Raw genomic sequence first — 12,372 nt, 5'->3', positions numbered from 1 at the left:
CTGGGGGCAGCTGGGTAACTCAGTGGATTGAGAGCCAGGCCTAGAGACAGGAGGTCCTAGGTTCAAATCCGGCCTCAGACACTTCCCAGCTGTGTGACCCTGGGCAAGTCACTTGACCCCCATTGCCTACCCTTACCAATCTTCCACCTATAAGTCAATACACAGAAGTTAAGGGTTTAAAATAAAAAAAAAATGATATTTGCTAAATCCTGTTTTAAAATTTATAAGAACAGGATCAGATTATTGATGAATCCTTGTGGCAACTGGGACCATGACCACGGGGAGCCTTTCCAGGTGAAGGCAAATATATTCCTAGAATTTTCATGGATAGAGATTGAGAAGAATGCTGTGTACAGATCCACCACAGTAAAATATGTGTCTGTGCTGGGAATAGAGGAGATAATTGCGACTGGGTTGGGAACCACAAGGTGCCTTTTTATGACATGATTATTTCCAACCCTTAATAGGTTTTCCATCAGGTCCTAGTTTTGGCTTTTTTTACAGGAAGAAGAGGTGTATTATATTCAGATTTGCATGGAATTATTATTCCTTGCTTATTTAATGAATCTATCATTGGGGAAATTCCCTCAATTGCCTCTTTCAATAGAGGATACCAAGGAATGGAAGGAAATGAACCATCTTTTATTTTAATCTGAACAGTAATAGCTGATTTGAGTAGGCCTACATCAGAGGAAGATGTGGCCCAGAGAGACTCAGGTATATCAATTGAGATTTCAAAGGTGGGGGAGGAGGGGTTTCCTTCACCTCCTGACTATCTGAAAGAAGGACAGGAAACAAAGTTAAGGACGTCTGAGGCAATTATAGCATCATAGAGCCATCTAGAGAGCAGGATATTGTGGCTCTAAGTTTGCATAAATGATCTCTTCCTAAAAAATTTGTAGGGGAGTCAGGCATTAAAAGGAAAGAATGTTCTACTGATAGGGGTCCCAAGGACACCATTCAAGGAGAAAGCTTTGGAACCTTTTGAGGTGTTCCTGACACACTACTTTTAAAGAGCCAATAAAATTACATTCAGAATCAGGTTTACTCACTGATCTGGAAGCACCAGTGTCTAAGAGGTAATCATAATATATGTTCCCAACTTTCAGGGTCATGTGAAGTTCTTTATTTTGTGGAGGGCAATGGACTGGAATAACTGGCATTAAAACATCAGGGTCTGGGAAATCAAAAGTTTCACCCCTCCTAACTCCAGAGCCCTTTCCTCGCCCTCACACCATCATAAAGGTCCCTGGCTATTCCTGTGCGGTTCCCGCACTGAGCATAGTGAGAGCAAACCCCATATTGGATGTTTTGGTGTGGGTTATGATTTGCTGCATTCAAATTACTATTCCCATATGAGTTGCTATTATTGTTATTATCATTCCTCAAATTTCTATTTCTATTTCCTGATTTCTCTTCCTGCAATTCATAGCTTCATGACCTTCCTTTCCACAAAAATAATATGTTAGTGGTTGCTTTGTGGATTCCTTTAAAGTAGCTATGACCTCTCCGTATTTTGCAGTTGTTTTTTCCACTTTCTCTGTTAATGTATTTATTTCCTTCTTTAATTTCTCCTTTAATCTCACCACTAAGTCAGCATTCTCTATCTTTCTTTCCATGGCTATCAAAACGTTAATCACCACTCTTTTTAATTCCTCAAGATCCATAGAGAGCCAATTTAGACATGTAGTCATAAAAGGTGCTTAAGCACCTTGTAGCAGTTTTTTACAAATTGTGTCCTTATGTGTCTAACATCTTTTTCCCTAGAAAGATCTAGGTCCAGATATCTGCATTCCAGTTCAAGCCTATCCATAAACTGAGATGGCTTCACTTCATCTTTCTGCCTTAAATCTTTGAATTTTGTCCAATTACCTGGTCTGTCAGAACAAGCTCTCATTGCTTTTAGTAATGCATTCCTAGCCTGACATAAACGTAAGTAATCTTCCTCTGAATTTGGGTCCTGTTCAGGGTCTTTAGTTGGCCAATGAATCACCCCCTCTCCCTGGACCTGATTAACTAGAGAAAGAATCTTATTTCTTTCCCTTTCTATTAACAGGGCATGGACCAAATCCTCTATGTCAATCCATGTAGGATTATAAGAGTGATAAATGCTTTCAAACTTATTTAAGACTACAATTGACTCATCTTCAAAGGAATGGGTTTTCTCTTTGAATGTCTTATAGAGAGAAAGGTGTATGGTGTTTAATAGTATTACTACTATTGAAAAAATATTATTATGATGTTTGGAATAATGAAGCACTGAATTATTAGATTGTAATTAGAATTATTAGAATAATTATAATTATTAGAATATTAGATTGATTACTATTGTATTGAATTAAATTGGCTTAATTAGAAGAATGGTAAAGGCTAGAGAATTGGGGTTCAGTGACTTGTCCAGTGTCACACAGCTAGGAAGTGTCTGAGACATCTCTAGGCCTGGCTCCCAAACCACTGAACCACATAGTTGTTCCTGCAAGTATTTTTCTTGATAGAAACAAACAATTAGAATCGAGTGAAAATTGGGCCTGTAAACTTCTTTAAATCAATCAAGGCCATTATAGGAGTGAAGGAATGCACAGTGAAGATTTTGAATGGTTAGAGCAAGATTACTGAGCTGTGGTTGAGAAGTTAGATATCAAGGAGAATCCTTGCCTTTATTAACATTCATAAGGGAGGATCCATGCTAAAGGAAGTCCCAAGAAATGGTCAGTTTTTCCCTCTACTTTCCTCCTGATGTTTGACTTTCTATAGACACTAATAAAATTTCATTGTAAATCTATAATTAAAATAAAATTGTTGGGGGCAGCTGGGTAGCTCAGTGGATTGAGAGCCAGGACTAGGAGGTCCTAGGTTCAAATCTGGCCTCAGACACTTCCCAGCCATGTGACCCTGGGTAAGTCACTTGACTCCCATTGCCTACCCTTACCGCTCTTCTGCCTTGGAGCCAATACACAGTATTAACTCCAAGATGCAAGGTAAGGGTTTTTTAAAAAAATAAATAAAACTGTTTTGCTTCTGGTAAACTGAGTTTTGCCTCAACTACAAAAACTCTTGGGATTAATTATAGATGATACAAAAATAAAGTCATAACAACCCGTGTGAAGTAAGCAGTATTATTATTTTTTGAAAAGTTTTATTTTCTCACAAAGCATAACTGAATTAAATCATGTCAGCTATTAGACCCTGAGGAGAGAACCAACTACTGGTTCCTCACCTGCCCAGTTCCTGGCAGTATTAGGAGAGGTGAAGTTCTGTAAGAAGATGGTATAATTTGTTGCTAAAAAGTTTGCTAAGAGTCAACCTAAGAAGGATCTCCCAAGAAAATAGAAGAGACAGTAAAAAAAAAAAATAAATAGAAGGTCCAAGGGCAATGGAAGAAAGAGAAGAAGGTGGCCCACAGCCCTGACCCTGAGGAGGTATTAGATGAGTGTAAGTAAATTTTGGCTGCAGAGCCCAAGGCCAAAGAACTCTTGCTCACCTGCCTAAGCAGGATACCCTAATGGTGTCTTTTGTGAGCACTTTGATCAAGATGACTGGGCCTTGTGGTATGCAAAATACTGCTGCCCACTGTGTTATTGAAATTTTGAAGTCTCAGATCTAAACTTCCTTTGGAAGTTTAGGGGTCTTTGAAACTACATTTCCCATGATCCAACTGGCTTCCTCTCGTCTATAATCACATAGACAGGAAGCATAATCACATAGACAGATTGACAAATAGTGAATGGCTGGACTGGCATTCTCTCTTTGGTGACTTGGAACTGATCCAGGATGGGGAGAGGAGGTAACAGGGAGCAGTTCTTTTAAACTGACTTTTAACATGGCATGTGGCTTCATTTTTCAATCTTCTCTTCACTCCTTTCCTCTTCTCCTGTTCTCCATCGAAGGTCTTGACAGTTATATGTGCAATGTTGGATGCATATGAGTATGTAGTGATACTATTTACATTACCCAAAATACTTCCAAACCATTTAATCCAACTTGTCCATGATTGATCCTCTTCTTTAAGAAAATCCTTGAAAATGAAGTTTTTATCAGTTCAATTCATAAGTTCATCAGTCATAATACAAAGTCCATGAATCCTGAATCCTCTTCATCCATGTCCTCTTCAATCCGAACATCCTCTTCCGCTGGAATAGTCCTCTCCTTACTGAACTTTCTGACTGCAGACTCTCATTGATCGAAGATCTCAAATTTACACAATCTCTTCTTCTTAATAATTTCTACATTTTCATTATCCATTCCATGTGCTAATTTAATATGTGAACAATGATATCATGAATCTCTACCTAAAACTTTTATAGAAGATGGTGAAACTAATACAACTATATAAGGACCTACCCAATTTTGTTCTGTTGCCGATGTTTTGGCAAAATTTTTCACATAGACCATATCACCTGGTTGAAAATTATGAAGAGAATAATCCAATGGACCAGATTGAATTAATACTCCCATATCTTGTAATTCTCTTAGCCTCTGCTATAAAGTGCTTAAATATGAAGCAATTTAGCAATCACCTCCTAAGAGTGATGCATAAACAGCTTTACAAGTTTTTGCTTGCAGTGGAGCATGTCCAAAGAGCATCTCATATGATGATATATGCAGATCCACTCTTGGCCTCGTGCGTAGGTAAAACAAAGCTATGGGAAGAATATCTGGCCATTTGAGATGAGTTTCAGCACAGAGTTTTCCAACCATAGTCTTGAGTTCCTTATTCATATGCTCCATCTGACCTGAACTCTGTGGGAACATGATATTTAGGTGTTATTCCTAGATTCTCATAGACTCTTCTAAGGATATCCTGAGTGAAATGAGATCCCTTATCCAAATCTATGGCTAAAGGTACACCAAGTCTAGGCACAATTTCCTTGAGTAACACTTTCACCACAAAACTAGCTTTGTTGGTATTTGATGGAAATGCTTCAGGCCACTTAGTCTATCATAAGACAATACTTGTATCTTTCAGCTTTAGGCATACAGATATAATCAATCTGTAAACTCTCAAATGGACAATATGCTAAAGGCCTACCACCCAAACCTTTCTTTCTGAATGCACTTTGATTGAACTTTTGGCAGACTGAACAACTATTACAGATCTTATTTGCAATAGTACTTATTCCAGGAGCAACCCATTGTCTCTTGATGGAATCCACAACAGCTTGTGTACCAAAATGACCTTTTGTGTGGATGGCTTGACACAAATAAGTATACAAATCTTTTGGTAACAATGGTCTTCCTGTATCAGTAATCCATATCCCATGTTCTTTCCTAGCTCCAAATTTATCCTTCCATTTCTGGATATCTGAGTCTACATAAGCTTTCTCTAGATCATCAGAATCAATAGATGTTAAATTAATTACATAAATTGGAGCATTCTGGGCTGCATACTTCACAGTAATATCAGCTCTGTGATTTCCTTTAGAGACTGCATCCCTACCACGAGTATGACTCCAACAATGAATTATTGCCAGTTGTTTTGGCTTTTGGATTGCTTCCAACAATTCAGTTATTATTCCTGCATGAACTATTGGTTTTCCCTCTGCAGTAATAAAACCTCATTGTTTCCAGATTGTTCCTGCAGCATGGCAAACAGAAAATGCATATCGAGAGTCCGTGTAAATATTTACACTTTTACCTTCAGCTAGAAGACAGGCTTGCTTCAATGCCACTTATTCCACACTCCGAGCACTAAGATTACTAGGTAATGAGCCATACCACAGCATCTCAAATTCTGTGACAACTGCAGCACCAGTACATCTGATTCCATTACGTAAAATTATGATCCATCTGTGAATAATACCAAGTCTGGACTTTCGAGTGGAGTGGCTTTTAAATCCATTCTAGGCATATCCAGAAGATCTACTACCTCAACACATTCATGCAATGGCTCACTGTTCTTAGGCAAATCAGGAAGAAGAGTAGCTCAATTAAGTATGCTACATCTCTTCAACTGGATGTTCTCACTACCTAAGAGAATAATTTCAATCACAATAATCCTCAAAACACAATAAATCTTTTAAAATCATAATATTTTTAAATCTATCCTTTTATATCCATTTTATTTCTTACATTAATGGTGACCTCAATTTTTCAGATAGCCTAACAAGCCACACTTCTTCTATCATGACTCTTTACCCTCACCCCGAAGGCAGAACTCTGAGAGAACTCAAAATTCTCCTGCCATTTTTGTGTCTTTTTTTTTTTTCTTTTCTCTCCATTCTTCCTCGCCACCTGGCTACTTTTAAGGGAAAGAGGAAAGTTATTTTTCTGCACCCGGCTACTTTTCCGGCAAAAGGAAAAGTCATTTTTCTAGCAGCTTTTTCCTGCCTGCCATTTCTTACATTCCTGCTCCCCATGGCTGCCACTCCAGCCAGTGTGGGGCCCCTCCTGCCTAACCCTCCTTGGGGAAAAGACTGTTGCTGATCTTTCAACCACCTGCTCACTGATCCCAGATCCTGGCTCTTCCCTGCTCCTGCCTTACATTCCCCATCCCCTCGGATGCCACACCCCTACCTGAACTCCAGCTGCTCCACCCAAACTCCAGATAATCCTGCTGCTCCACATGAATTCCAGATAATCATGCTAAGTTTCTGCTGCTGTTGCTGCTTGAAACTTGGAAAGCATAAACCCCTTCTTTTTCATTGTGCACACTGGAGAATTTCCTGGGTATGTTTCTTCTTAGACAATGATTTTTAACAGAGGAGAGCTTCTACACCCACGAGCCCCTCCGCGTGTTTTATTTCAAGCCTAATCTAGCTGCTTGTCAACCCCCCACCCCCACAAGCCTGCTCCACGTGGGTTTCTCAACCTTTTCTAGCCCCTACCCTAGCTTTTACTCTTCAAACAGGAAGTAGAATGGCAAGCATGGCTTGCATTGCTTATTTCAAAGAAACCTCAGTTGTGGGATGTTTTTTCTTCCTACCATTCCTTGAAATTATCTTGCCTGAGACTCAGGAGAGAAATTCATCCCCCTATGCACACTGGCCATTTGGGCCTGCCCAACCTCTGAACTATATCCATTTGGGAGTAATCCACACTATGCTCAGTGCAGAGCTCAGATAAAAGGAACTCTAATGGAACTTTTAAAAGAGTGGATGTGGATTTTAAACCTCCTCAGATTCCACTGTTTTTTGAAGGCTTCTGTATCTTATTGTACTTTGATGATTCTTTGTTTTATAAATAATTTTGCTGTTTGAAGTTCATATATTAATCTAATCAATATCTTTCTGTTACATTGAATCATTTTAAGCTAAGTTTTTGACTATTAGATACATTCTCTTCATGATTTTCTTGAACTCCTTAATAGGGAACAAGTCTATTGTGATAGGTAAAAAGGTTTATTTAATTACACTGCTTGTAACTTTTCATTTGTTTATATTGGATTTGCTAGTTTCTTTAAGGTTTAAAAATTTTTAAGTTTAATAGTATTAAGCTAAATTAAATATCTATTCTGTTATATGATTCTTTATCTGTACCATTTCCCTATGATTTTACTAAATAACCTATCATTGGAAAAAGCCCATGAACATCTTACACAAACATTTTTTAAGTTGTAAAAGCCCATAAGTCTTATGTATACTGAATTAGTCATCTCAACTATTGGGGTCACATGTTGTCTTAATTTTTATTCTATCTTGACAATTGTATACAACCTTGGAGAATATAATGACTTGAGAATTTAAATTGTATTTTTATAAGAGGTCTTTTAAATTGACTTTAGGATACCCAGTAATTTCTGAATGGATAATAAGTGTATATATATATAATAAAGAATGTTGTCTTAATGAGGTAGAGAAACAAATAGAAGTTTCCTACCCAAACTTTTTATATATTACACAGGAAGCCAAAAAGAGCTCCTGTATGCTTGATATTTTAACTCTTTACTTTAATTTACTTTCCCATCAGAAGGATCTAGAATTCCTATTTATATTTTAGACCCAAAAGGTTTTTTATCAGATTTTTTTCTAGGCTCTGCCCCACATTTGGATGGAGGCAGTAATAGATTTTGTTAAAAATATCTCAGCCAAGGTTGAATGATTTGGTATACCTATTGAATTTGTGACAAGTATACCTTTTTTAAACATCACAAGTGGTTATGAAAATGGGTTTGTTTGCTATTGTCTTTAAATGTATTATTGAAATTTTGGTACTTTATTTGAATGTGCATTATAAATCTGCTAATTTGTAAAAGCCATTTTCACTCACAGGAGTTCATGGAAAAGCTTACAAGGAAATGGATCTCCTTTCTGGGTGAAAAATCTTTCACTGACTCTAAGCTATATATTTTTGATTTTTAAAATATTATTTTATATTTTTCCCTTGTATGTGCAATACAGTATTTGAGTTTCCTTTTTTTCTCTCTCATTTTTGTACTTGAAAACATTGTATTTTTCTGTGAATTTTTAATTTTCTTATTGCTTTTTATTTTTTTAATAGAATAATTGACTTTTCCCCCTTTTTCTCATTTATTGTACTTAAAGTACATGTAATTAATGTTAATCCTTTTTGATTTTACAGTAATCTAAGTTTAATATAAATATATAACTGCTGTAATATTAATGCATACCCCAAAAAAGCTTTAGACTATGGTAATCTGCCAATTATTGGTAAATATTATGGGATTGTGATTAATGATTCTGTCCAATTCCATGAGAAGGGAACAAAAGAGCCACAAGGTCAAGGAGACCACCCAGTCCCAATGGGATTGGTGAGAAACTGCAGAGTGCCTAGCAGCACAAAGTCAAAAAAGACCATATCAATCCAGGTAGGACTGTTGAACTTCTATGCCAATACTAAAGGACTTGAACTTAGTGTGAGGTTTGGGGTTGTGGCTGTTCTGACATATATTAGAGGCCAGATTTCCATGAGCTTCATCCTAGTCAAGTACCAAAGATTGGTCATCATTCTGGCTCACCCTATCCCTGAGAAGTGCAGTCAAATCAAACCAGGGAAAGACACCTCACTTTCACACAAAAAATTTGGTCCTTTTCTTTCTCTTATAAGTGTGGCAACTTTCTGTAGTCATGGCTACTGAATGGGTAATTGCACAATTGCTTAAATCACTTTAATTGGGCCTTTATTCAAGGACCTGTTATAAGTTTATTTTCCCCTTCATTTTTGCATATAAGACTTTGATAGTTTACATTTTGTTCACAAGTTATTTTTTCTCTCTTATTTGTTTTTCCCCCTATTTTGCCAATCGACTCATACAACCCCATAACTCAGCCATGTATCTTTAGCTGATCTGGGTGTTGGCCTTAATCCTCTTTAGGGGGGAATGTGTTATTATTTCTCCTCAGGTGGGTATGTATGTTTTATAATCAGAATGTATGCATTATAATCTATACTGTAAAGTTTAAATTCTTTTGAGAGTAATTTCAGAATAAGAAATTTGCCATCTCCCCAGAATCCAGACAACAAACCTGTTTGGAGAAGGCACCATGAAGATGCCTGGAGAACCTACACTGCATCAAGAAGATCCAAAATGAACTTTGGGGTGCAGTTGATTGAACTATGGGGAGTTGGATGCATTTGTTTTGAATGTACACTCATGCTAAAGGGGACTGCCCCCTAATTGGCTTTTTGTCAATGCACCTAGCAATCATTGGATCATTGGTTTTGCTTTCTCTCTCTTCCATTTCCCCCTTATCTCTAAATACTGTAGTTAGAAGACCTTTGTGGGTACAAGATGATTATGTAAAGTGATCACTTGGGGAGACTAGGCATCCAATGATCATTGGGGGGGGAATATGTTATGAAATTTTGAAGACTCTGATCTAAACTTAGGGGTCTTTGAAACTACATTTCCCATGGTCCAACTGGCTTCCTCTCTTGTGTAATCACATAAACAGGAAGCATAATCACATAGACAGAAGGATAAATAGTGAGTGGCTGGATTGGCACTCTCTCTTTGGTGACTTGGAACTGATCCAGGATGGGGAGAGGAGGTAACAGGATGCAGGTCTTTTAAATTGACTTTTAATATGGCATGTGGCTTCATTTTTCTAATGACTACCAATAAATCTTTTAAAACCATAATATTTTTAAATCCATCCTTTTATATCCATTTTATTTCTTATTCCATAAGATCTCAGCCAGACCTTCAGGAGCTGAAACATCATCCCTGGAATGCCCCAGAACCTAGACAAGTTAGGGAAGAATGGCTTTGCCAGTGTCATTCTTTTTGGCACCAACAATAGCAGTGCCATTTCTGGAATCTGGATTTTCTGAGGCAAAGAACTTGCCTTCCCACTAAGTCCAGACTGGCAAGTGGATTGAGTCCTACATGTGGTGTAAGCTGGATCCTTGCAGTAAGCAGGCCCACACCATGGTCCAAGAATACTTCTCCTGGGAGGGGTACTTTCAGCATGTAGACAAACCTTTCAATTAGGGCAAGCTCTTCTGGTGAACATTCCCATGCTACCACCTCTGAATTAAGGTGTCAGTCATTAAAAGAAATTGAACATGGGGAAAAAAAGGAAAGAAATGGTATAAATTATCAGGCTTTTATTTCTCTAGAAAAAAAATTTTTGTTTGTAAAATGAATGTTGTGTTCATACCACAAAGTACTTGATTTTTGTAGTACATATTGGCTAGTCTAAGTTCTACATTACACAGTTAAGTGCTGTTATGAAGGACTCATTGCTCAGCATTTCTGAATACCAATGAAATTTAGAATTTATTTTCACCTTATAACAAACCTTCCAAGGAAATGAAAGAATTGTACAATGACTTTCAAATATGTTGCCTTACCCCATATTTTTTTCTCCCTTCTAAAATATGTTTAATCTTGCTAAATTTAATTTGATTCTGTTGTACAGATTAAATTATAATTAGTTTCTATAAAACAACTTGGTTACTAGTTCAAAGTCAAACCAGGGAGACTTAAACTTTATCATCAAATCATCAACCTCACTTGTATTAAGCACAACTACTGTCATTTTAGTAGTTATTGCTTACCGAGTTGATTATATTATAAACAAATAATTCAGAGAAAATGAAATGAAAGATCTGGAACAAACTTCTGGCATTAAAAATGAGGAATGATATAAAAGAGGATTCAGAAGAAATCAATAAATACTTAAAATTGGAAGAAATAGATATTACACCAATATAGAATTGTAAAAATGCTGAACAGTGCTGGATCATGGAATGTAGATGTTTACTAGCAGCTAAGAAGTTGGTCTAGTGACCTTGCATATGAAGAGAAAAAAAGGAAAGTTGAATTCCAAATATTGTATCACTTCACCAGTAGGAAGATAAATAGATTCAAATTCTATAACAATAACTTTAATTTGGTGATGTTTTACCATGAAATAAGTGATTTATCTAAAGTAAAAAAAAAATCTATGTAGGCCCTATATACAATATTTTGCCTATTTATATCACACAGTAAAATATTAAATACAGCAATATCTTTTCCTTAGATTCAGGATTTGACCCCAAATAGAATTTAAATACATTTCAATGTCAATGGCAGGATAACATCTGCTTCACTTTTATCTTTAAAGCAAGGACCAGCAAGAATTTGTGAGAAAATATGTTAAAATGGCAAAAACAAACAAACAAACAAACAAAAAACCAACTATCTCACTTCCCCCAAAAAGCTGGTACCTAATCTTCCATTAAAATTTGCTGCTTGACTTTAGGCATGTCATTTCCCCTTACTTCCCCCACCAGTAAGATGAGGGAATTAAATTAGATGATTTCTAAACCCGTTTCCAAGTCTTGGAATGCATGGATACGTTTTTACTGTTTTCCTTTATCTAGTATCATTCTCCAATCTTTCTGAGCTTCTATAACATGAGGATAAATAATGTTGAAGGAGAGATGGTTGAGTGAGGTATATAAATAAATAAATAAAGTAATTCATGTTATTAATTTTTATTATCCACTGTAGTAAACTAATTCACAGAACTTCATAATTGGATGGGAACCCAGGAACTGTGCAAGATTTCTAGTTTTGTTTTGTTTTTTTATCCAGAAAGGAATAATTTTAGACCAATTAGCATCTTAATTTCACATGGAAACATAGCAACCTATTCTGTGCTGTATTTGTCTCAAAACAGCTATCTAGAAACCAGTACAGGAACTGACTAGGGGAGAGAAGGTTAGCCTAGGTAGTTGCTAAAAAAACTTTGGTTGCCCTGCTCCAAAGCAATGCTTTCTTTCAGGAAGTTATTGTTATTATTATACTATACAGTATATATTGTTACTTAACATTATGTAGTTTGTTTTGCAAGCCATAACCACTAACCTACCTTTTTTTTGTGTCCACATATTGTTTGAACTAAATATGTTTAATGACCTCAAACATAATTATTGCATGATTTAATAATTTTAATTAAAATAGAGAATATATTAACTATGTGA

The 12,372-nt window shown here is 36.5% G+C and overlaps 1 pseudogene; it reads left to right on the top strand.

Moving 5' to 3' along the window:
* Positions 1–246: 246 nt before the first annotated feature.
* LOC123246258 lies at positions 247–10,408 on the top strand (annotated as a pseudogene).
* The last annotated feature ends 1,964 nt before the right edge of the window (positions 10,409–12,372 follow it).

This window comes from Gracilinanus agilis, chromosome 4 (assembly GCF_016433145.1).
Source record: "Gracilinanus agilis isolate LMUSP501 chromosome 4, AgileGrace, whole genome shotgun sequence".
Classification (NCBI taxonomy): Eukaryota; Metazoa; Chordata; class Mammalia; order Didelphimorphia; family Didelphidae; genus Gracilinanus; species Gracilinanus agilis.
This window is presented reverse-complemented; position numbering and strand designations above follow the sequence as displayed.